General features: G+C 38.4%; 1 protein-coding gene across 3 annotated transcripts in view; it reads right to left on the reverse strand.

Annotated features, from left to right (window-relative positions):
- Window positions 1–22035, reverse strand: part of trh (PAS domain-containing protein trachealess) — a 311424-nt gene that overhangs the window by 72907 nt on the left and 216482 nt on the right. The window lies entirely within an intron of this gene.

Genomic DNA, 22035 nt, shown 5'->3' on the forward strand with positions numbered 1-22035 from the left:
TCAGGGAACCACTAAAACACAATACATGGATCGTTGGTGAGGGGAGGGAGGGGGCGATCGGGAGGTTACATTTGTATAGCCTTAATATAAAAAGACGAATTCTTCACCAAAAAGGGCATCGTCGGCTATGTTCGTGTGTCTTCGCACAAGCCAAAGCCACTGCTGGAGTTGAAGAGGCGGTTCTAAAGCAGGACACTGGAGGGCTGGACCCGGCGCGGAGTTTGACTGACGGTGGAACCTCCCTCCAGCCACTGGTTGGTCGTCGTCTACCTGGCGACTCGCCACGTGGTGCGATGAGGACCCGCCTCTCCCGACACCAATCTGCGTGCGTCAATCACTGGCGACGTGCCATTTCGCACAGGTGATAATCATTGTTAAGGAATATCGTCTTTGGCGAGGAAATTTATGGGCGAGATTTTGGGTTCTCACGGCCACCACCTACGGTTTCTAGGACATGAAGCGATGTGGCCTACTTTGGTAGATGCTGACTGATGTCTCAGAGATTCTTACTACCTCGATCAGAGATGGTTACAATCATCAGGACAGTTGCTCTGATAATGAAGACAGAAAGCACGTCTGAAATATCGGTCAATATATTTCAGACTACACGGCACAGCAACCCAGAAGAGACATCTTCAAACCAGTAGCCGTGAGAACCTGAAATCTCACTTAGGATCTCACATTGTCTATCACCACTTTATTTCAACTCACAGTTAACCCTTTAAAACCTAGTGGTAACAATACTTACCACTCAATTTAACGACTAATAACCATGCAGTTCCCCACATTAATTATTTCCCATGATTTTCGGAACAAATACTGGTTACTTCCTTAAACAGCATTAACTAATTGATCTCCGTAATTGAGAAGTGTTTTCTTTGAGGTAAGCGCACGTTAAGCTCTTAGCATTCTTCAAATATTCAACCGTTGTCATTACAATCTTTAAATTTTGATATAACCTCAAAAATGATAACCATTCACCTGAAGATGGGGGAAGAGCCCCAAGTACCGAAACGTCGAACAGTGGACAATGTCGCCCAAATTAGCGTATTCTCACAATCACAATGTTGTGCCCAGGCTAATATTAACAAATTGTTTGTGTCATTTAGTAAAATTAAAATTAACTCTACAGGCCCTTTCTTAATCCTGAGCATCTAAGAAGCTAAGGATACTTATGTTAATCAAAATTGTGGACAGACTTCCTCCAAAGCCCTTTCAGCTTCATATCCAGTGGGTACAGAGAAAATTTCCCTAAAATTAAAGGTGGCCAGAGCGTGGAACTGGCCACTCACCTCTGTCTACTACGGTGACTAACAATAAGTGGAATTCTACATTCAACATACATCACGACGCAGTTATTAGGTACAAAGACAATTTTGAAATGCTCTACATTTCGCTACATCCTATTAACCCATTCATTCATTCATTCATTCGTCGGTTACGTTCTATTATTAACAGGCCAACACAGTAACGGAAACCAGAACGAAAGATTTAAGAAGACTTAAAGTGGATAAGCGAGTAATAAACCATGACAGATGACTCAATCACCTCTAGATTTGTTAATAATCATTCCCCTTGGGGCATAGCGAATTATGAGCTTCAAGCTGGTTCCCAGGCATGTTAAAAACTTCCGTTTATTGATGGTGATAATGGATAACCTAACACAATAAGACAATTCATTGTTTGCTTTCCTCTTCAGTATTTTGATAAGGTTTCATTTCGATTCACTGTTTTTTTATTACGTATTGTTAGTTGACGATGACTAATCGGCTCTAACAACGAAACTAGTTTTTCATTGTTCTGCGTGTTATAGTGCAACTGTAACACCGAAATGTGGTCAATCTGAGGTTTATTTAGTTACCAAAGGAAATAAAGAGCAAACGAATCACTCTTGTTGTCCAATTGTTTCTGGAAGGTTAATTCTCCGTTGGCAATAGAATCAACATGTTGATTGGGTATAAAACACAATAGCCCTATACCAAATCCAACTAACAACCATTCCAATTTCTTACGAAAGTCTTTCCTTCTTGCTTCTAATTGGAATATCTTAATTCGTATCTTTATCCGGGTGATCTGCTTGGCCATCTTTTAAGAAAATCCTTGACGGTCCTAAGCAATTTGTTTTCCTGAAATCGCATGTAGGACTATAAATTCCTTGTAAACAACCTTCTTATAATTTTTTGTGGTAGCAATTAAATGAGTTCTGAAATGAAACAGAAAGCCAGCCAAAATGAAAGAAAGCTACTGAAGGGCCTACTTACGTTAAAGACCCGATTCTGCGTATAAATTTGTTTCTTGCCACCCACAGGACCAGAACCTAAACATCTACATCCTTACTGGAAGGCCTGCCAACAGCATCTGTTTCTTCATAGCTAAGCCGAAGGGCAATGTCTTTGAAGTACAGTAAAAGAATACATAAAAAAATCCGACGTCACACCATAAGATCTCAGGTTCTCACGGCTATAAGTATAAAGATGACTGTCTTCTGATATGTTGCACAGTGTAGTCTGGTGTAAGTCTGCCGACGTTTCAGAGGTTATTCCTGCCTCCATCATCAGGACGATGACTCGTGGCACTGCGCTGCGTCATTTTCATCTACGTATCAGTCTATAAATAAAGTCACTCAAACGAGTCACTTCTTTTGAGTCACTCGACAATTTATGACATGATCAAATTAACCCATCAGTTTATTGTTTGGAAATTTCTTGTCATATTTTAAATTAACTCAAACTGTTAAAAGTCTGGGTAATTCTATGTTACATCTAGGACTTTATTAGGAGGCCGGAATTTCTGCTATAGGAAGGCAATGTCAGAAGTTCCTATGCCAGAATTCTTCGAGGGAAATGCAGTCTGATAGGGGTTGACCATTCCACCCTTACCGGGTTAAATCACCAGAGCGAGTTACAGAAGGGGTCGGAGGGTTCATTGTACACAATCCTATCTCTATTAGTGGAACTCCTTCATTTGGCGCTGCAGTATGGAGTTACAACCATCATCTAAGGAAGAGGGGGTGGACTTCTAAAGGGGAGGAAATTAGGTCGAGGGAGATGGAGGGTGGATAAGGTGGTAAGCCTGTGTGCATAAATGATATTGTGTACGGAGTTAGAGAATCGACACGGAAATTACGTTGGTTTATTATTCATCCAGACGCGACAATCCCCAAAGCAGGCACATCACGTCAACCCAAAGACAGTTCTTAGGAATTTGCGTTATTGTTAGCAGTTCGGAGGAAGATTATTATAATTTGGTTCAAAACTCTTAATTTTCTGTGTTTGAAAGCAAACGTAACGAGAGACTAAAATACACATACACAGGACCTATCAATTGGTATGTTCAAATCAGTGTAGGCGAGACAGAAAGGTAATCAGTGATCACGAAGATGAGAAATTTCACAATATTTGAGTAGGAAGACTTAAAGAGAAGATATAAGTCCGAAGATCTAGGCTTATGTAAGAGGTAAAATTAAAATTTATCTTATATAGATATATAATGCGATGCTATTGAATGGATTTAACTAGCTTTGGAGAGGGTTTAGAGAATGGCGGGATCATATGAAAACGGTAATGAAACTTCTGGTTTTATAAAGTAAGAGGAAATTTCTTCGTCTCCTGGGTTACTAGCACTTTCTCAAAAGGGGCAGTGCTCCGTATCTCTAAACGTGGCGTGTTATCTTTTTCGACAACAAACTATATCTATAGACCTGTAACGCTTAAATAATCTGCCAAAGGAATGAGAATGTCACTGAAAAACATACAGCACCATTACCAAGTTAAAAAAAAAGGTTCGGAAGGGACTCCTCTTGGATGGTCCACTTTGTGAAGTGGAACCATTACTTACAATTACTTTCCATAATGAAACCAAGTCATATCCGGGTGGCGAACCGTAATGTTCCTACCATGTGTGTACATTCAGTACTTCTTATTATAGAAGGCGCCTACTTCCCCAGTGACGTCACCGATTTTAGATAGGTGTAACTACACCAGTGACAACAAAACAATGGGACAGTAACTTCCTCTAATGGCTTCCTCGGACCAAGTCAGCCAACAGGGTGACTGTAATATCGCATCTTTAAAGTAGCTTTAAGAATGCAGCAGTTTTCTTCCACAAAGTATTTTGTTTCCTCCCCGCTGACACTCATTCCATCACTGATCCATACTCATCTATCAACGCCCCACGAAGTGTGCAATAGCCCTGACCAAGCAGAACATTATCATACAAGTTATGGCTTCATTTCTGACCCGAAATTTGGTTGGGCTAGGAGTAAAGGCAGTTTGGTTTAAGGGGAATGTCGTGTGGGTTGTAGACCACACGGCGCTACTTCCCAGAAGACAGCCAGCCATCTTCATACTCACCTCCGTGAAAACCTAAAATCTTATCAAGCGTGGTTTAGTTTCGCTTACAACGGACTACATTCAACTCCAGACGAAAGATGGGTAGTAGGCTGTCTTCTAACAGACCATGACAGACTTCTATCAACATTCAGTGAAACCCCCTTGAGCCTATCTTGAAACTAAATCATAAAACAGTCTTCTGGCTGGTAAAAGTTTAAGTAGGTGGCAATCGATTCGCGGAAATTCCAGAACGGACTTATGGAACAGACTGTAGTGTCCTCGTGGAGACCATACGCACGTCGCATGACACAATACTGACAAGTGATTCACACAAAGAAGGCGTCAATCCTACTTGATACCTGAATCGGCAGCCGCGTTGCATTATGATGATATTGTGCAATAAAATTATTATTGCCAGGAACAAAATATTTGATGCCCACACTCAGGCTTGACCTGTGATCCCAAAAGGGTCTGGAGTAAAGCGACAAGCCAATGACCTCTTTGTTACTCTACTGAAGATATTCAAATTTAAGCACCAACAGAGTCTTCAACACAGATTAATTAAAATTTCATATTACAGGCTACGATAGGCCTATGTGCTATAGGTCTATAAAGGTTTGTGGTACCTGCGATTCATTAGGGCACTTATACCTTACTGGGTCATGTTGGCTATGCTACTATCTTCAAGTGACCGTCTACACAGTAACAAAAAACCTTTATATTCGATATATTATTAGTGACAGAGGGTCAGAATTGAACTCGAAATCTTATAATACGATACTAAACGCACGGTTACATGCTAGAAGGTAGTAATTTTACTATCTGATAGTTGCCTGACAAAATTAAAAATACATAAAAACTCAGTTAAAAGCCAACGCAACCCGCAACTGGAATACGAACCATGAGTGCCAGCTATTCAACGACGTTCGATGTTTGGAGGGGGGGGGGGGGGGGACTAAGGCGGAAAGAAATTCTTGTTCGTTAGATTTATTTTAACATTTGGATAAGAACTCCAAAAAAGTAAATCTAAAAAGAAGTAGAATGAGCCGAGGCCATTATATAACACCCATCTCAGGTCTCTGATGCTTCACAGACCTCACTAAGAACACACTGAATGGCTGAGTTGCCGCAGTGGGTCTTCTTGACAATTGTGCTCAAGCAGAATAAATCAAACTCATTTGGGAAAATGCAAGTAAATTACTTTATAATCGAGAGAGGCGTTAAACACTTGCTCGATTATTTCCCCTATCCTATTCGTTCATTGTTTTTTATATTCTATCAAGATCTTACTAAGAATTTCACATAAAGATAATGGGATTGGTTCTTATAACTAGGTAGTATTGTTCAAGTGAACAGAAGCATTTAACAGCCATAAAAAGCATCGAAGAGGGTGAGAAAGAAAAGGGTCAGAGTTTGTAAGAAAGACAGAAATGAGCGTGGAAATCGACTTACTCTATTTCTTTTCTCCAAGACTACCATCGATTCCCCCCCTCCAAGAAAGTAGGGACTTCGTCCCTGACTTGGGCCCACAGTTCCTTGGTTAAATGAATCGCTCTCCTATAAATACAGTGGCCATGTTGGTTTATCGCTAATTCCGGTTAAGCACAATGGAGATATTCTGTAAGGACTTGTTTTATTTTCTTTCGTGTGTCCTTATTTATCCTTCGCTTTCGAAGGCAGTAACACTTTATACTATTGGCTTAATAAATCTAAAACACCGGAGTGGGTAACATTTCTTCTTGGAAAAGATTCTAACGATAGTATATCATTCGTATTACTGATATTCTAGTATTCTGAACAGAATAGTGACTGAGATTAACTCTCATGAACCTTCTTACCCGAGGAAGGAAACACACCTAGTTATCGAAACGCTGTGTTCTGTCCGCAATATTGAAAGCCCAAGAAATCATTAACAGGGCCTAGCCTACAACGAACTCTTAGTGGTCAATATTTACTGTGATATAACATACACTAAAGGTACATACACATTTCAAAGCAAAATTCGTTGTAACAAGTGACTACCGTAAAGCTAATTCGACTCTACCTTTTACCATATAATTTTTACAAATCACAGTGACTAATCGGTCTAGAAATATCTGAAGACAGTGGCATGTATTACCGTCCTTTACGGTGTAAAGTCAGAACTTACTAGGTAATGTCTTAAAGAGACTTAGTCCCATTTTCCATTGCGTTGGTTTCGTCGAGTCTCAGATTTCCCACAGTGGCAGGTGTACATATGTTTTTATGACATGTTATGATGACCACAATACCTTTATGAAAGCCATACTACAGGCGATCTGACTTATGAGGCTTCAGAGGAGAACAAGCAGAAAACAAAACAAATGCACAAGATGTTCTGGATAGATTGGAAGGCTCTCCTCCACGGTCCAGTGATGTCAAATTGTGTGGTGCCAGATATCACACCCTGGTGTGCTTCTGGACCGAGGAAGGACTACGGATCACTGCATCGCACGCCACGGTCGCTATTAAATTCACTGGAGTCGTGGGATAGATAGCTCATTTGTTTCTATGCGCGGGAAAGTCATCGAAAGTGATCAGAGAAGACACATTGGCTGAACCCATTGTCCAGTATCCCAGAACACAGTTACCGTCATCAATAATGACTTTACTGTAAACAGTGAAATATTTTCAGTGTTGACTGCCTTTAACAAAGTATAAATCATGATCGTATGCAATGTAGACAAATTATGTTGTCACTATCAGTGTAAAAAGTAAATATGTACCTACTTATTGACCAATAATTATGTACTAAAATTCTTGCTTCTTCAGTTATTTCAAAAATTATCAGAATGGTAAAACCTACTTCATATCAGGCTCTGACGCCTCTTTTACAAATTCTGAGTAAGACACAGGATGACACTTCCCAACACCTCGAAACGTTGCGACAGAAATCTGCAAACCGGTATGCCCGCATACAATCTCACGTATAAACAAATACCCGCACAAATGCGCACCTGTTCTTGCACTCGTATAATGACAGTAAGCCTCTAATAGTAGAGCCTACATTCTATCAGAAATATGACATGAACATAAAATAATCATTTTAAGCTGTTATCGATTATATAAGGCTATGTGGCCTACAGACCTCACGACCCACAGCCTACGTCTCTTAATAGACCTATTAATTTTATTTAGATTGGATGTATCGTTGGTCAAATTTCAGGTTATCACGGCGACAAGTATGAAAACGTATGTCTTCTGGAATGTTTTGTCGTGTAGTTTGATATAAATTGACCGACGTTTCAGAGTAAATATCTGATGATGGTGCATGTAAAAACTTATAAAAAAATTTAATTGCTACATATCACATGTTTCCTATCAATTGTGGCAAAATTATAAAAGAAATATAGGTGTGGGGTTTACCCATCTGGTATACAATTTTTGAGAGACTTTAATCTAATAATTTATTTTTTACGTGGATTTCATGTTGTTTTCACAAGAAGAAAAAATATTTTAAACATTTCATTTTGACTTCCTGACATTGGTAACACACACTTAGCATATTATTTTGCACGTAAGAACCAACAATGCATGACATACGATGAACGTTTTGTGGAACATCCAAACTTTACAATCCTGCTAGATCACGCATCGATTAAATTCCAACAAATCCCCTTCACCATTTAACTCAAACCTTACGTCGCTTTTACAGAAACAATACTCCGGTCTCCTTCTCACCCTCATGTTTGACTTCGGGAGCAAAAAGGGGGTGGTTAAAGAAGCCACCATAAACCTGCATATAGCTGTACTATGGAATTGATAAGGGTTATCTGTATACCAGTAATTGAAAGCTAATTGCCTAAACTCGGCCCATTAAAGACTGTTTTGGTGCTGTTTGGCCTGTGTGGGAGTAGCAGTGGCTTCAGGGATAATTTAGATTAAGTGGAGTGGGGGTGAGAGAAATTACACGACTAAATGCTCCGGTAGACTACACCTTCCACACAGTTCGTGCCGAACAGAACAGAGTCGCGTTCTCTCCAGAGTTGGTTTACATTCAGACGCCTCACGACGTGGTAATTTCTCTTGATAATGCTCTCTGGGATGTATCTAGTGCTCAGTGTCACAGAAGAGTTGACTAATGACCTAGCAGTACATTTTACGAAACATATTTGTTACTCTTTTATTTTATGTTTTTTAACATGGCATTAAGGACTTACATTCAATGGTTATTAATTAATGCTTATTTGATAACATAAAACAATTATTGCGCAAAATAATGACCGAAAGTTATTATTATCATTATTCAATAGAACAATATTTTTTCCAGAATACAATAGCTGCTTTTCACAAAATATTGTTACCATGAGCTAGTAAAAGAAGGCAAGATGGACGGCGATCTATAGGGAGATGAGATACATCTACTAAATTTTGGTCGGAAAATCCGGAAGAAATAATCCTCGGAAGATAAATGTATCATAAAGAAATTGGGAGTGATTATGATGACTAGACTGAGTTGGCTGACTCCTGTGAAAACGGTAATGGGTATTTGGGCTACAGAAAGGTAAGAAATTTCTTAACAAACTCAGCGACTACAAGCTTCTAAATGAGGAACCTATTCAATATCGTTATAATAGTAATAATTTCACAAATTCAGTCGTAATTTATAAATGTTATTCTTATTAAAGAATATTCGTAGAACAGAACTGTCAGACATTGTTATGTCTAAATAAGAACCAGATAAAAATTTAACACATCCACTGAGAAGACACTGCCATAGATGGGGCACTTACTCCAGCTGATGATTCCGTTTGCATAAGGTGACCACACAAAACAGTCAATATTACATAAATACGAGGCTCAACTGTAAACTTGGGCATCCTAACTTGGGAGGTCACTAAATTAGACCTGGAGATTGCTATAAGATTCCAATAATCAACTGACTACAGGACCTTTTAAGCGCTGATTGAATGGGACTGTACAACACGCCATACGGCTGACTGGAAATTATGAAAGTATTGTAAAAACCCACCATTCTTAATCTGAAGTAATCTAACGTAAAGTCAGGCTTAATAATTGCCTGATGATGTGCAGTAAAGAAAATTGTAACTTTCAACGTTAACATTTTCAGAATTGATCATTGCACACGAAAGTTTACACATGACAATCACGTGTAAGAAATGGACAGTCTGAATGATGAGAACATTTTTAAATTTTTATTTACATTCTCGTTTGTTTGTCCTGTGTCACGCACACGCCAACAGCCACCCCCCCCCCCCACTTCAAAATATGCTAAGTAATGTGTAACCAACAAATTAAAACTTGGTATCAATGACGAGACTAAAGACTGCGTCAACAGCGTGGGAGTTATTCCGTTCATTATCGCCCGCACTTCTAGTCCGGGATAATCAACTGCGAGGGTGCAATCTGATGAAAAGCAACAAACTTCTTTTTTTTTCTTTTTGGGAAGAAAGAATAATTAACGTAATTGAGAAGAGGGGTACAGGGGAGACAGACAAGGGAGGGAAATGAAATTTGTGTAGACAAGGAAAATGAGTGATGGGGGAGATTGTTTGATCGATTTCCTTCTCGGTTTTTAGGAGCATTAAAAGTTTCGTGAATGATAAAATATGATTATTCTTTACTCCCTGTAATGGATATTACAGTCCCATTCAGTTAAATTTTACCCCCTTTTCCTTCGTTTCCTTTAAACCTATCGATTTCAGTCTAATTTCATTCAAAATGAAGAAATAAATGAGTCCACAACAAACATACCGCATGATAGAACGACACGTAATCTGCACACACACCTACATAAGACAAACAGAATTTGAAGCTGTCACATTGAATAAGATGAAGTCAGAGCAGAAAATTAGCCATACAGTTTATTAAGTTGTCATATTCTGAAATAGATTTGGATAAACTTACTTGTTCCAGAACCAAACACGGCAAGTTCTCGGGTAGAATGAAGAATCATAGCACTTACCTGCAAACAGAACAAAAAAAGTAACTTTTAAAAATATACATATTAAAGCTGTAAAATATCTTATGACTTGTCTCCTATGCACTGCAGTCTACAGTTCTAAAATAAACGCTTTCAATCTGCGTCTATGAGAGAGTCGAATGAACCAAATATTTTCCACACAACAATCTCCGATATACGGAGGAACCAAATTCAGTTCAGTGACTGAATATGTCGATGGACGCACAGACATAACCCCTCCATTATGCGCTCACGTCATGTGACTCGTGCATCCATCGTTTAATATTAACCTGTATCCTGGTTCAGTCTTCGTCCGGAGTATTCTATATGGGCAGGCATATTGCTTTATCTGAGAAAGCGAACATATTTAACACAGGTAGTAGAAATAATTCTCTTCTTCGCCTACCAGTGATTGGCCACATGGTGACTTTTCTTCACATCATGAAGGGGATTCTTTCTTCTCTCCGTCCTATCCCATACTTGCCACTAAAGCTTTTATTTTCCTTAGTAAATACAGCCTAATCAACCCCTAGCACGCTTGACTAGACAGTTTCATGAAGAAAAAGGACACAAGAAGCAACTCCCTTTGCCCAGTCCCCCCCCCCCCCAAATCGTAATAACTCCAATAGAAAAAAAGAGAGGAACTTTTGCAATTTTTTTTATACTGTGACATCCGCAGAAGTTGCAAGGAGAATCAAATTATAGCTGTCATTTGAAATTTAAGACTCATTCCAGCAGAACCCTAAACAGAAAGGGGCCTGTCTTGTCCACCCCCTTCCAATGCCGTGCCATTGTTTCCTGTGCCGCAAATGCTGTTATTTTCATGTGTGTCTGCATGTGTGAATCGAATTTAAGGGCGAAGGGATGTTCTGGAAGTCTTCGCAATCAGTGTGATGATTCTGAGGGTTGCTTTTGTGCGAGCTAGTCAGTCAGAAGGGAACGGCAGATTGCGCTGAATGCCATGTCCTTATTTATGTAAGACAACGACATTTTCAACGTATTTATATATTGCGTGCATAAGGTACTAGAGGACAAGCTCATATTCACAGGACGTCATAACGCAGACAACTACGACCGTTAAGTATTTTAATCTTTAAATTACAAAATAATATGAAATTATTTGTCAACGCGATTTTGATTTGATGATTCCATTCCCAAATTCTTGGGCTTTCTTATCCTTATATTAGATTATGTCCTGCACTCCGGTGACGAGACGAGTTGTGTATCTGAAGAAATATAATATTTGAAAAAAATAAATCCTTGTAACCAGAAGAGGAAACAAGATCAATCTCTGACGTCACGAGAGATATGACGCCCGAATATTATTACAGAGACCAGATCAATAAAAATGAGACTGGTAGAAATGTAGCAAGTGGATATAAAAAGAGCACACATTTGGAAGACGTAGAAATAGACGGGTACGTATTACCATTGATTCCAAATGGCGCAGGATAGGGTACAGTGGTAGATTCTTGTAAACACAACCGACTGTTCAATTTTTATACAAAGCAAAAGAATAAATTATTTAACAGCTGATGGACTATTAGTTTTTAGAGAGATAATTTGTATCATGCAGTTATTATTAAGCTATTATTAATATATTATTATCTTCATCGTCAAATTATTGTCAGTTGTTGCTTTTAATTGACTTTCCTACCGTTGTAAAGCTCTTAAATAAATTAAATTAACTTAATTATTATTTATTATTTATCTCTGGACACCATACAAGACCACAGCGCTCAAAAGGACTGTGCCTAAAGCCGTAACTAACGCTGTAGATTATCACAGGGCCTTCACCCCACCACGCACATTCTGTTTGCTGTTTGTTGGGTCTACATTTCCTTGCAGGACACGTATTTGCCATCTTTCCTGCTAGTAACCCACAGACAAAAACGTATACATAGTGCGCTGTAACACCACGCTCGCTCTACGCCTTTTATTACCTATTTATTAAGAACCGAGCCTTAGTCCTGTGGCATATACGCAGAAACTCCTTCTATATTACACTCATCATAACCGGAGTTGCAATAAGTTGTTATTGGGGTGTGCCGGGCTTAGGGTATCTCTGAAAGGGAATTCAAGCTATTCGCTTAGCTCCAATGATTAATCCCACGTCTTTGACCCTCACCAAATTATAAGCAATATTATCCAGTGGATACTCACTTGGTTCAGTGAAAGGAGAAAGAGTTCTGTTAATCTGGACACTGGTGTTATCTAAATTTAATCAAATATAATTATACAAGTAAATTTACCGTCAAGAATAATGGGATAATCTGAAGTTTTAAACACAAATTAACTAGATGGCTTCGACAACCCAAAGGTTCATAACCAAATTAATCAAAGACCTCCACTGGTTCCTGTCCTGGTCACATATTTATAAATATCACCCATAAAGTCGAAAATCGACTCGGCATAACCATGGTAACGGTTATAACAAATAATAAATATTATCCCAAAATCCTTTCAAGCAAAAGATAAAACAACCAAACTACCAACTAACACTGTTTATTATATAGACAGATTAGATATATTCGCCCTGACGATGAAGGCAGTAAGAAAGTCGACAAACTCTTATCAGACCACACGTCGCTTCGTCCCAGAAGGCAGTCTCATCTTCACGGATAATCGACGTGATTGCGACCAAGAGTCAAATACTACGCGACACACACGCAGCGTACGGAAGAACAATAAAGAAAGGGGATAACTAACTAACTAACTAACTTCACCCTCTCCTCATTTCGCCCCTTGTTCCTCTCATTAGGAATCCATCACAGGTGCCAATTCCTTTACCATTCCCACGTAACGCAGTTCAGCGAAGACGTGACATTACTTTCTCTGAATAATCCTTTCTGTCACCCCCGCCATTCCAATTACTGTAATACGAATTCAATCCTCCCACTTCTGACTTCAGGTAATTACAGAATTATATGACAACGGCTTCAACCAATTCCATGTAGCCTACACGGTTGAAACCAAATCTCTCAGAGCAAGTCATATGATTGAAGATGGCTGCCTTCTGGGTTCTAGCGCCGTGTAGTCTGATAGAAGTTTAGCAACGTTTCAAAGGTCATTTCTGCCTCCATCATCAGGGCCATGAGTGAACTCTGAAACAACGGTAAACTTCTACCACACTATACGTCGCTACAACCCAGAACACAGCCATCTTCGGAATCTGAGGAAAACTACGAAAAACCTTAGTGAAGATAGCCTATTTCAAGAAACAATTATAATCCACGTGTAAGAAAAGCATGGAGTTGACTCAACCCAAAAGAAGGAGACACGCCAGCTTTAAAGGGGTTGCAGTAGGATCAGGCACTATCGGAGTGACGCCTATAATGAATAACCACTTGATTACGAGTTACCTCAGCTCTGCATTCCACCTTATGTCTATAGACGGGGGAAATATCATCGTACATTAATTTCCATATTAATAACTTTTTCTTTTATTCCTCCCTCTCTTGTTTCACCCCTACTCGAGGGTGAGTTATGTCTGCAGTTCCAGTAACCGACTGGGAACAGCAGTAACTTCGCGTAAGGGTACAAGGGTGTACTGATACAGCATCTTGTTTACACGCTCCGTTGGTAATCGACGACCGATTGCAGCTTCCTAGAAATAATAATTAATATGCTCAAAGCCCCCTGCTACTTGTCTGCTTGTGTGTACAAATTGCATGTCGCCTCCGTAAAGTTCACTTGTCCTGAATTTCACGCTTTAGAATTACAGAGGGAGATCTTCCTACACAGGACATGATATTCAACAGTCGATAATTAACAGTCGATATCTTAAATATTTCTTTCTAAACCTTCTACTTATGTTTTTAGGCGTCTGAACGCCTGTACTGAGCTCAAAAATATTTTTATATAGTTTAAAGAGTCGATATAACGAGACAGAATATTTTACAATTGCCATAGCATTTACACAAATAAATAATAAAATGAGACAGTCAGACTAAAGCCTATTGTTTTGCTCTTGCTGTGTAATTTTTACTAACCCACTGGTGTGCACTGACTGCAGGGAGAATTTCCATCTATTTGGGTGGCGCTGATCACTTCTATGGTTGCGTAATTAATAATTAGATGAAATACGAATCTGTAGGCCAAATAAACACATTGCACAACGGGATTTATTATAAACACGCAGAAACTGTGTTTCTGAAATTGATTTTAGGTTTCCATTTTGAAATATCTGATATTTAGGTATATTTTCAACAGACAAAACACATTACTTACCTCTAGCCTCTGAAGGGATACAATCGTGTTTCACTCTAAATCTTAGAAAACTGTTTTATTTAAACAATTTTATGTAAAGTAATTACGTGGATCATTAATTTTCGGATCCTATCAACAAGTCCAGTAAATCACAAAAGACTAAAAATGTGGGAAGAAAACGAGTAAGTATCTACCACGCAAACGGAAAGGAGAGAAAATAAATATTGCCAAGAAAACAGAGAGCGAAAGTTAAGACGAGACAATATCCAACTCTACAGTAAAAACATACCACTGGGGCGAGAACGAAATGAAAAGTCCTCTCTTATAGTGAACACAGTGGGTCATGATGAATTACTGCAGTGGTACGACCTGGTGGTGGCTCTGGGAAACTTATCTAGTCTTCAAGACGGAATATTTATAATCACACCCACGGGACATAGTGCTGCAAGCAGGAAGGAGAAGCAGAGATCGTATCACAAGTCCTCAGTTGATAATAAAAATGAATTAACAACAAAAATATTAATGCATACATTTTTAGTTTTGGAAAACGGTGGGGAGGCGAGAAATATGTGCTGGGGAGCTGGATAAGACTGACAGCAAGATTGAAAGAGTGTCTGGAGAGGAAAGCAGATAGAACGAATGATTACGAATCGTTATACCGTACGTGTTTATGCAGGGGTCTTGTTTTACACTTTTTCTCCAACTATTCTTAGAAGAATGCGAAGTGTATCGTGCAAGACCTCTTCTTACTTAACTTCCGAAATTGTTATTCCAGAACGCAATGAGTTTCAATCAAATAGACTATGTTAATAAAATCCTCACGGGCTATCGACCATGTCAAATGGTTACATCTCGCCGATATTACAGAGCCCATTTCTATTCCATCAAGACGCCCGTATGGGGACAGAAATGGTTCCTGAAACGTCCCATTTGACACGGTTTATAGCCCGGTAGGATTTCATTAATTCCGTTTGCCTTGAAAGTTTTAGATCATACTTAAATAGACTATAATTTTACAAAATTAGGTATGGTCCGTACAATTAAGATGTATCTATTCAATTATAGTTCCTAAAAGTATACAATTGTCATTCATCACTCAAAATATGTACTTTCAGTTACAAAATCTATTTAATATTAATTTTAAACATATTGATTTTTCGAGCTATAATTTAAGTTAAATAATCAAACACACGTTATTTCTTTATTAAAACACGTTTTCCAAATAAAAGCAGTAAGTTATGTATATTACCTCATTCATTTTTGTATCCATTACTTAAATAAAGAACGTTGATTGAGTGAGTTCATGATATTTTCGCACATCTACCACAGCGATTTCGTGAAATTCCTTCCATCTGTAAAGATGAGCAGGCAGAGTGAAGCTAATAGACACATTTCTTAACAAGAAGTGTGCTTAATGGAAGGTAACTTCTGAATAAGTAACGTAAAATTATTTCCCCCAGGAGTCTCTGATCAAATATAGTGCGCGAACGCTGTCAATTGTCTTTGGGAGACGTGATGTGTGGGCGAAACAAAAACACATCACCACCCTACATTCGTTCTTCATGCCTCCTGCCAGGAGCAGTACGGAAAGTGGATTACTATGCAGAAGGCTGACGGCTGAGCGGAGACGCGAGGAAGTTTAGGAGTGCCTTCTGAGGTACAGACCCAATTAAATACAGGCACACGAAAAGTATTAAAAACAGAAAACATGTAGCACATTTTGCATTACTAGAACTGAAGTATTGAAATTCTCTGTGAAGTTAGGTTAAAATAATTATTCATATTCTGTCACGGTATTTTTATTTAAAACCGAAAATAATAACGTCAAAAACACGAGAAGCGAAAACCTTGTGCCCATGCAAATAATATTTACAAACAGAGGGGTTATTAACACGTCTAAAACGACATACAAGTGTTACAAAGATGGCTGTCTTGTCTTCTGGATTGTAGCGCCGTATAGTGTGGCACTAATCGCCCTGATGATGAAGGCAGCAAGGACCTCTGAAACGCCGGTCAGCGTCTATCAGACTACACGGCGGTCCAACCCAGAAGACAGTCATCTTCAAACTCACCATCGTGAGAATCTCAAATCCTACTTAATCCAAAAATATTTTAAATGAACGAGTGGACATTACCGTAAATATAGGGTGTTCAAAACGACAAAGAGAAAAAATTGCAACTATAAACAGTCAGTTCGTCAGCCTGAACACTGTTTTAAGAAATTTTATGCCGGTGAGGTTTACTAGAATTTGTTTACACAATTCAACTTTGTCTTCAAACGAAGAAAAGTAACGGACACTGTGCTCGAAGAAACATGCGTCTCTGGCCACATCTAGAGGGTAACCTGAGCGTAACTAGCTACATATTTATCGGAGCACAAAATGTTTCGAAAAAGAGCAGCAGAAAAAATAGAAGCATTTTTTTATGCCCAATACACTTCATTCGTAAGTCGTACGCTTTGCGAGATAATTAAACAAAAGGGATATTTTATGCTGTGTCATCTCAACTCGATAACCGCCGGACAGATTGGATCAAGCTGTAGAAGATTTCTTCGGAGGTCTTCGTTCGTTCGGGTCGTTTGCGTTAAGCTACACGTACCAGAGTATCAAAAGTCAGAATTCACCAATCAAAAATCCAGAGATAATAACAGAGCGAACGGGCCAGAACTTTTACGCTACGTCTATGTACACATTAATCAGCTTTTTTTTTATTTTTATACATTGCAATTTAATGCTTTAACCGCTTAAATTTATATCAGAAGTCAACAACATACTGTTCCACGTAATTAGTTAAACAGTACTGCTTTACGGTACTTTATTTTCTCAATTATAGCTCATTTCAACCTCTTATAAACTATAATTAAATATTTCTAAAGATTTCTACATGGTCGGACTTGTCAGTAAAATTTGATACTCGGAAATCAATACATTTAACAGATTAGTATTTAATGCGTAACAAATTACTTGAATGAAGGCTGTTCTATTATATCGATCGATATGGCTGTACGAGATCCGATACTGTCTTCTTACTGCACTGACTAGAAAACCACAAGAACTGGTCACGTGCGCCAAGTTTCGGACGCTCAGTCCTGAGGCATAGTGAATTAATTCCGCGGACACGTAGCACATTGATTGGCGTGTCAGGATATGAGGATCGGATGTTCCCACGCGTCACAACCTTGACAGCAGCTTCAGCACGTACAGCACGTCCAGAAAAAAAAGTGCTGTTATACAACACAACATGGTCTTAAGACTGTTAAGAGAGAACATTTATTTCGAAGTCATGATAGCTCAGTTAGTGAGGTGACTGGTTCAGGGTTTGATGACCGCAGTTACAATTCCGGTAGGGGAGAGATTCTCTTATCCACCGCGTACACACATGCTCAGGGGGTCCACTTATCCTAATATACAAAGTATATCAAGGGATGTCCTGTATCAAGGTATCTTTACCGGGGTCAAAACTACCACAGCGTGAAGCTAGTAATTCCATCGAATGATTTCCTAAAGAGTTATGACAATGGATGATTCATATTAAGGTCGGACACTGCCCACCGTCTGATGCATCTTAACCTATAAAACGTTTAAAAATTCGTTATAATTATATTTATAATCGTCCTGACAGAGTTTAAATTAAAACAGTCCTTAATTATATCATGAATAATAACGAATTTGACAGCTGTTTAACTGTTGGCATATAGCACAAGGTCCATCATCGTGAGAATAAAAGCACGTCTTTGGGCAATGAAAACTGGCAAACATTACATACAGGTTTTCCTTTATTTCGAATTTACTGCGACGAAATGTAAGAAAATGGGAGGTTCAAAGTGAGAGCGAGTTTTTTAAAAACATAACCTGCATGTTGAGAAAAGGATCGTTCTTATGAAAACAGTATAGAAAAAAAATCTAGGGGTAATTTACAACGTTTTATTCTTAGTAGTACAAGTAGAGTGACATGGAACAGGTTGGAATACAAATCAGAGGGTTTGGTTTCAGATGAGGGTTGGGGGTTGACTTCAGAACTGTAAAGAAAGAGGGCGAAAAGTAGGAGGGGGAGAGGAGGAGAGGGGGGGAAAGATGATGATGAGCCGATTCCCAGATGTCGTGTATAAAACTTTGCATTTTAGTAAGTGAGATGTGGCAAGTTTTATAGGCTCACCCCACTCCATATAGGTGCAGCGGTAAAGTATAAAGGGGAATCCCTCAACACTGAGATGTGTGGGATTTGAATCGGTCGCAAAGCTACAAAAAGTCGTGGTTTAGTTTTCTCTCTCTTATTCCAGTCCTTCTTTTTTTTTACACTCTGATGTTACTTTACGGAGCTGTAAAGTTCGGATGACACAATGGTGAGCCATAATATTTCTCACTATCCTCTTTATTCTTCGTGTACATTTCTGGGAGATTTCGCTTTCTAAAATCTCTCCCGCCGGTCTATATTCCTCTTCTTAAGGATTACTGAAATAGGATCGTCCTTTTTCATTTCCTGTAGTTGCAAGGAGATAGGTTACGCCTAAGTGTTATGCTGCCAGAACGTCAGATTTTTAAAATTATGCTATTTGAACGAAGCTTACTTTTGCTGTTGTGACACTTGTTACAAATTTCAGAGGTATAATTTACACTGAAAATTCGTAAATCGACATGTCAAGTGAGTCCCTTTGGTTATTTAATGACACTTTATCAATTTCGTTGGTCACATATCGTCCTGAAGTTGACCGTCATTACGTTGATGTACTTAGTGACATTTTTAAAGAAACTATTAATGAGAGAGTATTAACCCGAATTCGATACAAAGGCGAGATTTAATGAACACGCAATGCATTTTAACGGTTCCATAAACTCATATAAATTCTCTACTGACACAGTACCTATGTATAAGCTCTTCAATGAATATGCTATAATACACACTTAGATATAATAAGATCTAAAAAACTCAGAATATATTCAGCGTCACTATCACTCGTGTAAAGTTTTCATATCGACCATATTTTAGGCTACTTATGATCCATTCCGTCATTACCGCAGTCTGAACACCTTCTTCAATATTCACCTCGCCAGTCTGTGTATGTGGCATGCTTATGTGCAAATGCTTATGAGATATGAAGAGTTTGGCCTGGCATACAAAATATCAAGGGAGGAAAAAAAGGGAATAAAACACACAGAAAACTGTGAAGTCGGTTTAAAAGTGACTCAAGTTCCATGACATTAGAGTAAACGGGTATGTATACGTAATCACATTCTTCAGATTTTAAAAAGAATAAAAAGCTATTTGAGACAAATATTAAATAAGCGACAACTCTCACCAACATTTTCATGTAAAATTTAAAGAAAATTACATTTATTGTATTTATGTCCCGTTCATCCGATAGTAAAATTTCTCCAAGTCCCTGGACCGCTAAACCAGACATAAACAAAAGTGTGTCAAGTCATTTTGATCTCAATTTAATTTGGCTTATTTTAAGACTTGTTAATCTGAACGTGCTTTAAGTTACACGATTATTACCATGTATAAGTTTCACAGAACTCATATTCATTTTAAGAGCTTAAATTAGGTGCACATAAAACTTTAAGACCTCTGACAAAGCTGAAAGTCGACAAGTATTGCCACGTATGAGCTTAATTCATATTTCGTAGCAGCAGAAATACGTCACAAGTAAATGTAACGCATTTTTCAATTTCAGTCCAAGGGCGCATTTAGGCGTGAATATTGCTGGTTGCTGTTACTCTAAGCCTTCCTTTAGCAATGGAAGAAGTGATACAGACCTACTTATGCGTAATTTGCAAGGTTCTTTGTGTAAGTATAATGTGTATTTATATTTACCTCAATTTATCATTTAATCTCCCAACCCACAAGATACCATATCACTTCGATTTTCAGGCCATACTAAATATATATTTTATTTAATACTAGCTGAAGTACCAGTTCCTCGCCCACGTTTTTCTTATGATATTAATTCGTAATCATATTTTAACCTTAAGTATACAATTCTTTCCCCAATCACAACTTCGCAATTAAAACATTCTATGTGTTTACTAAAATCATGTTGGATTTACCTTTACTTATGGTTACGATGCTAATTCAATTTGAAAAATAACGGTGCCATTCGCAAAGATGTAAAATGTGACCAGAATTGCGAAATCTTCTTTGATCAAAGATGTAAGAAACTTCGTATTATTCGCGTTACTCCTAAAACATAAAAGCTGTAAAGGAATCGACACGGAGGTGGAGCCCTCTACATTCTGAAATGGACCTAACTCCGTTTTTTCCCTAAGTGACGGAGCGGCGTGATGCAGCCTGCCTCAGGCGAAGGGTGACGTCTTGGGAAGATCTTTTTGATGTGGTTTTGACGCTGCTGGATACGGAGGCAGGCGATGTCTTCAACGTACGTCGCATACTAAAATATGTTTTAAAGAGGGGGATATGAAGTCCTTCCTTCCATACAGGAAATCCTGTTATTGAAGCCAAGCCCAGAAGCACGACATTACGGAGGAAGGATAAGCCTCCAGTAAAATAACAAAACCTTCACTCGATTTACCATGAAAAATTACTAAACCTAATATGTTATCTGTTACTGGATACATACAAAAGTGCCGCATAACTCTTTACAGTAAATTGTTCCTGTCAAAAACGTAGACGCTGCAGGTCATGAATACAGTTTCCCTTTCGTAACTAGCCCCAAAAGATGGACAATATTACCTCCCAGCAGTAATAGAATCATCTCGAAGTATTTCACATGAATCTTACTGGATATTTCAGTATCCTTCGGTAATTATTTAACTACGTTTATAATATAGATATGCCTGCATTACTATGAAAACTGACTTAGCCATGCATGAAATTCCACATCAAGATTCTTCCCGCAAAACCTAATTTTATATGATATAATTTTATCACGATTACTACATTTTTAAAACAAATATATTTAATAACTTTTTAGTAAAGAATTTTCTTTGGCAAGATCAATCATTACTGCCGTATATGTTACAGCACGTGATTCAGTAATGTTACAATATCAAAGTTTAATTTATGCTGTTCATCTATCCACGTGCCAATTAGATGCATTCTGGTTCTTCATTTAACGTTACAAAGTGAACTAAACGGTCGCTCATAGCAACTGGTGCTGCCAAATACTGACGACAATAACAAGGCATATTTTCTGATATCAGGTAACTATTTTAAATCATTCAGAGTGACATAGTATACAAAATGAACGCGTGCCTTACAAAACAACACCGCAGACAGCTGGTTCAGAACCCCTGTCTTTAGCTCTGTTAAACTGTGCGTTGTTCTAACGAATTCCTAACGCTTACCAAGGAGACAACATAAAAATGCCTAAACTTGATACTGCATTTTAAAACTTGTATGCTGTTTATCTACAAATGAAATATGCAGTTTATGATCATTACCTGCGGCAAGAAAATATTTATATTCCAGTTGGTTATGACAACGATTTCACTAGAGTTACATTTCAGTGTTCTTGTGTCTAATTCTCTAATTCGGTGCCGTATCAGAGTAAGATACGACGGGGATGTGGCAGTGCGTTTATTTTCTGAAGTAACA

The sequence above is a fragment of the Zootermopsis nevadensis genome, unplaced genomic scaffold (assembly GCF_977971745.1).
Source record: "Zootermopsis nevadensis isolate Lab colony 2312 unplaced genomic scaffold, Znev_1.0 Znev_ptg000028l, whole genome shotgun sequence".
NCBI lineage: Eukaryota > Metazoa > Arthropoda > Insecta > Blattodea > Termopsidae > Zootermopsis > Zootermopsis nevadensis.